This window comes from Lepidochelys kempii, chromosome 11, assembly GCF_965140285.1.
Source record: "Lepidochelys kempii isolate rLepKem1 chromosome 11, rLepKem1.hap1, whole genome shotgun sequence".
Classification (NCBI taxonomy): Eukaryota; Metazoa; Chordata; order Testudines; family Cheloniidae; genus Lepidochelys; species Lepidochelys kempii.
The window spans coordinates 52,970,389-52,976,388 of NC_136390.1; the positions used below are offsets into that span (position 1 = coordinate 52,970,389).

Below are 6,000 nucleotides of genomic sequence, written 5' to 3' on the forward strand. Positions count from 1 at the left end.
ATGAAAGTATGAAACCATCCAACCTAAAATGCCATTTCAATAACAGTGAAAGAATAGGGAAAACCTGTAGAATTCTGTGAAAATAGGTGCAAAGATCTCCAAAAGTCCCAGAAAACAATTCGTAATGTGACAGGAGGTGAAAATATGAAAGCTTTGGAAGCTTCATATAGTGTAGCATACTTACTTGCAAAGTCTGGAGCTGCTGAAGTGATTGGCGAGACATTAGTAAAACCTGCAGCCAAAGTAATGGTACAAGTGATGATTGGAGACAAGGCTAGCAAAGCTATAGATTGTGTCCCCCTCTCAAACAACACTGTTCATCATAGAATCACAGATATGGCCGAAAACGGAAAGCAGCAATTATTGTCAAGAGTACAAAAGAGTTGCTACTATGCACTGCAAGCAGATGAATCCACTGATATTGTGAACTTAGCTAATCTTTTGTTGTTTGTCAGATACGACCTGAATAATGAAGTCCACGATGATATTTTGTTCTGCCAACCTATGCCAACACATACAACTGGAGAAGCTATTTTTAAAAGTTATTGATGACTTTATCAAAAACAAAGACTTGGATTGGAGTCATTGTGTTGGAATAAGCACGGATGGTGCCAGAGCCATGATTGGTTCGAAGAAAGGAGCTGTTGCACATATTCAAGCTGTTGCGCCAGAAGCAAAATTGACTCGTTGCATTCCCAGAACACGCAGGCAGATCTAAAGCAAGTACTGGATGAAGCTGTGAAAATAATCAATTTTGTGAAAGGCCACCCTCTGAACGCCCGGCTGTTATCTCAGCTTTGTGATGAGATGGGCAGTGATTACACACACCTCCTATTTCACACTGAAGTGCGTTAGCTTTCATGTGGAAAAGTTCTGAATCACCTGTTTGAGCTGTGAGAACTGCAAGTTTTTTTAGATGAAACCTTTAACCTGCAAGACGATATACACAACTGGAAACAGCTATGCAAACTAGCATATATTGCAGATATCTTTGCTCATTTAAACAATCTCAATCTATCCTTGCAAGAGAAACTCACATCCATATTCCATGTCCAAGACAAAGTGAGTGCCATGGTCGCAGAATTGAAAGTGTGGCATAAACGTCTTAGTCATCGTGAACTGGATTCCTTTCCATCTCTTCATGATTTAGTAGTAAACTCTACTAATGAACTTGATAGTGATGTGTTGCAAACCACGAAGCAGCATTTGGAAAGCTTACAGAAAGATCTGCGTAAGTATTTCCCTGAACTGGATGGCACCTTTGAATGGATAAGGAACCCTTTGAACATTCATGATAAAACTTTGCCAAATAACCTCTCTGCTTCAGAAGAACAGCTCTTGTAGCTGGCTTCAGATAGCTTCCTGAAAACAAAATTTGAGCAAAATACACTGACGTCATTTTGATTGGGGGTTAGCTCTGAATATCCAGCTCTATCGGACAAAGCTGTCAAGTATCTTCCGCCTTTTCCCACCTTGTATTTGTGCGAGATCGGATTCTCTGCGCTAGCTGACATCAAAACAAAAAAATGAAATCGTCTTATTGACGTGGAGCCCCATCTTCATCTTAAGATCACAAACATCAAGCCAGATATCCCCACGATAGTGTCTGGTCAAAAGCAGTTCCATCCCTCGCACTGAATAGTTTGGTTTGTACTGAAAATTTTTCAATACCGAAATCGTAAGTATTAAAACTAGTGCTTTCTTCAGTAACCTAACCAAACCAGCATATTTTAATTTCAGAATTATACAAATTCACCATATATATAATATGCTGTTCTGCCAGACTGTTGATTCACTTTTATTATTTTAATTATTTTAGTACTATTTCTATATGTAACTATTATTTCTATTAAAATTTGTTTCAACTGTATGTAATATAATTTTGTATTTATTTCTAATAAACATTTAATCCAGAATGAAACTAATTAGGAGTGTGTTATGTGGCTATCATCCCCCCCCCCCCCCCGAATTATCTTCACCGGAGAAGGGCTATGCTGGTAAGACACATGTCTCAAAAGGGGTACGCTGTAAGTTTGGGAAAAACTACTGTAAGTTTGGGAAACACTGGGTTAACAGAATCCTAGAACTAGAAGGAATCTTAAGAGATCTTCTAGTCCAGGCCCCTGCACTCAAGGCAGGACTACTATCTCTGACAGGATTGGGCATGGTGGTGTGTGCCTGCCTAGCTACTTGAGAGGCTGAGGTTGGCGGATTGCTCAGGGATTCTGGGCTGGTGCGCTATGCCAATTGGGTGACTGGTGCCACTGACAGCCTGGCCAGCGGGCGGCTCAAGGACTGACTAGTGATCGGCACTCTCTCTGTGAGGGCTGATGGACTGATCAATCACGGTGATCTCTGACAGGTGTTTGTCTAACCTATGTTTAATAACATAGTAAAAGCATCCTGATTGGCTAATAATTAAATCAGTGTTTTAATATCCTGTGCTGCGAAGAGCCACAGGATACACATTAAAGAGCCACTTGTGCTCATGAGCCTCAGTCAACTGCTCTAGTTCAGCCAGAAATTAAGGGGTCATTGCAAGAATCGCTTAGCAAAACTCTATGGCCTATGTTACCCAGGTCAACGATCATAATGGTCCCTTCTGACTTAGATTTTAAAGTCACTTAGGCTCCTAAGTCCCTCTGAAAGTTATTTCTCTAATTGTGCATGTTCTCTCTGAAAAGGTATGCAAGTATCCAAGATCTTTACATTTCATTTTTCATAATACTATGTTCTTAATCCAATGTTCCTTCATTATGCCCTCCTAAAATCTTGGGACCAAGTTGTACCCCTCTGTGTGTATTTATTTAGGAAAGGGATATGGTACTAAAAAAACCTCGGATCTCGGAAGAAGCAGGTGATGTAGGTTCCCAACGATACATATCTGGAAAATCTGAAGAGATGGGAAGGTCCAGTTCTATAAAGGAGTGGCTTTTTTGTGTTTTGTTGTGGCACTGCCCCAAGGCAGCATAGTTCCTGAAGGACGCTGCCATTTACAAGTCACCTTACATGTCTGAAATCTCCCTACCTGTTCTTAAACTCTTTAGCCAAGACATCTGCACCCACTGTAGGGGAGAATACCATAGAGGTAAGCTCTTCTGTGGCTCTTGCTTTCACTACCTTGCCGGGCAAAGGAAGAGGATTAGCATGTACTAGGGCCAGAGTTTTTCCACTGACTCAAGGAGAGGTTTGGGGTCATAGGAAGGATCACTGAATCTGTGACACTGAATCCAGTCACTGGAATACTTTGTGATGCTGATGCAGGGGGGCTGTGGTCAGTATAATAGGATAGGATCAGTGTTGAGCTGAAGAACCGGTTCCTTCAGTCGCTCTGGGTCTTGGCAGCACTTCGGTGACATGTCCTTCAGTCGCTCTGGGTCTTTGGCAGCACTGAAGGACCTGCCGCCGAAGTGCCGCCAAAGGCCCGGAGCGTGTGAAAGACCTGCCGCCGAAGTGCCGCTGAAGGCCCAGAGTGCTGCTGGTGAGTAAAAATTCTCAGGGGAGCTTCCCCAGCCGAGAGCTCAGGCGGGACGGAAAGGACGGTCCCGCGGGCCACAGTTTGCCCACCCCTTTAACATCCGGTTCTAAACCGGCTTCAAAATTTAACAACCGGTTCACGCTAACCGACTCCAGCTCACCACTGGATAGGATCAAGTAGCAGTCATTGTGACTTGGTCAGAGCCTGCCCACCGGTAGGGTGCATGTGAGGAATGAATTTTATTCCCAGCATGAAGTTCCACTTCTCAGGGTTTGTGCAAAGGATGGGCTTAACCTCACTTCATTCCTTTCTTTTTAAATAAGTTAATTCAGGCTTCCTGAAGGATGCATACTGGCAATTTTTCACTTTATTAAAAGAGAGAGAGAGAAGTTAATCTTAAACCTTTAATTTTGATTGATTCATTTTAAGAGTTAAAACAATCCCACAACCCAAAATCAATTGAGTTGCAGAGTCTATAACCCCTGAAATTTACTTACATTTCCACAACTCAACACTCCTGCTTGTCTACTCCCCCGCTAACTATAGCTGGGACTATATACACGGCCCCAGGTGGCTGTCAATGTCGCATACAGTCACTTCTGTGCCTTTTCTCTTCCCTCAGTCATGCCAAGTTCAACCCACCCAGAGCTCAGATCTGCATTTCTAAAGTCATTCTTACATAATTTCAAACCCTAGTGAAAAGGGTCAAAGACTTTTATTTTTTTAAACAAAACATAATTTGAATAATAAGCCCTGATCTCTAAGGAGCAATTGGTACCCAGCATCAAACTTACTCTTCCTCTTTTTTACATGAAAAACAACATAAACTCCTGGTAGCTTTACTGTTCTGGACCACTTCGTGAGCGAGTTTTGTTATTTGCCCATAAACTGACAGATACTTTCGCTGATTTTTGTACAGAAATTTCTGTACAACTGATTGGGGGGAGGCATAGCTCAGTGGTTTGAGCATTGGCGTGCTAAACCCAGCCTTGTGAGCTCAATCCTTGAGGGGGCCATTTAGGGATGGGGCAAAAATTGGGGGGATGGGTCCTGCTTTGAGCAGGGGGTTGGACTAGATAACCTCCTGAGGTCCCTTCCAACCCTGATATTCTATGATACTGAAAAATAAGAACGTCTATGATTCCAGGCATAGGTTTGTTTTGCTGTTTAACTTAAGTCCCTGGGTGTTCAGAGCTACGTTGTAGATAAAACTTTCAAAAAAGTCTGAAGCCGGTTCACTTAAAAAAGGGGAATTTAAAGTAATTTCAGTCATTGCAACTGCCCCTTTTTTCCTTCTGGTTCGACAATCACATTTTCCTTTTTTGTTACAAACATCTGGCTGTTGCCTAATGCAGTACAGAACGCACCGCCAGAGAACAACTCATTCTATGTGCTGTCAAATGCCAAAGTAAACAACAAGCTTCCCCTGCCCCCCAACCTTTCTCAGTTATAACAGGTAAACAAAATTTCAAGCTGAAGTGTGATCTTCACCGTGGTAGTGCCCCCCTTTAAACTGCAAGCTGGAAGTTTCAGGGGGGTCGAGCAAGGCCTGTATTCAATCCGACTTTGCACGCTGCTGCTCTCCCGCCCGGTGGGACTCGTGTTGCTGCTCCAGGAACGGAGTGTCCCCCCGCGTACCGCTGCCTCTGATGGCGGGGAGCAGCGTTACCCCCCTTGCCGGCCCTGGGGCACCCAGCGCTGAGGGGACTGGGCTGAGGAAGGAACCTTGTGCCAAACCCGGGGAACAGAGGGCGGGTCCCGCGAGGCTCGCTGCAGCCCCGGGAGCGCCCATCCCTCCTTTGCTCCCCGGGCTTGTCTCGGGCCACTTCAGTCCCGGGGCCGCCCCGGCTCCCGGCAGGGCTGAGCTCGGAGCCCGCGGCGGCTTCCGCCCGGCGCTAAGGGCCCCGGCAGCAGGGCGGGCAAACAGCCCGTGGGCGCCTCCGTGCCCGGCAGCCGGCGCGGACCCCAGCTCGGCGTGCGGGGCCGGGCAGGCGGGCATCGCGCGCACTCCGCCCCGGGGCTGGCGGCGGCCGGGTCCGCGGGGACACTCACCCGGCTCCCGAGAGGAGGGCTCCGGACCCCGCTGTCACCGCTCCGCTGCTGCGCCGGCAAAACGAAACCGAGCCGGGAAACAGCAACAAAGCGAGAGCCACGCGGGCAGCGCCCGGCCCAATCCCGAGCCCCAGCCAATCCGCTGGCTCCGGCGGCCGGAGACCCGGCCGTTCCCGAAAGCGTCCTCCCCTCCCCGCTTCACCGCGCTCCTCCACAGCCCCCCTGCCCCCGCAGAGCCCCTGCACCCTCCCCGCCGCTCCACAGGGCTAACCCCCACCCCGCAGAGCCCCTGCACCCTCCCCGCCGCTCCACAGGGCTAACCCCCACCCCGCAGAGCCCCTGCACCCTCCCCGCCGCTCCACGGGGCTAACCCCCCCGCAGAGCCCCTGCACCCCCCCCGCCGCTCCACGGGGCTAACCCCCACCCCGCAGAGCCCCTGCACCCTCCCCGCCGCTCCACGGGGCTAACCC

At 47.8% G+C, this 6,000-nt stretch overlaps 1 protein-coding gene across 2 annotated transcripts in view; it reads right to left on the reverse strand.

The window, feature by feature from the left end:
* STAT1 (signal transducer and activator of transcription 1) overlaps positions 1 to 5,669 on the reverse strand; it is a 44,145-nt gene extending 38,476 nt beyond the window's left edge. For both annotated transcript variants that reach the window (XM_073306195.2, XM_073306194.2), the window contains exon 1: positions 5,531 to 5,669. The gene's annotated coding sequence lies outside the window, so the exon portion shown is untranslated. The remainder of the gene's footprint in view (positions 1 to 5,530) is intronic.
* Between the last annotated feature and the right edge of the window lie 331 nt (positions 5,670 to 6,000).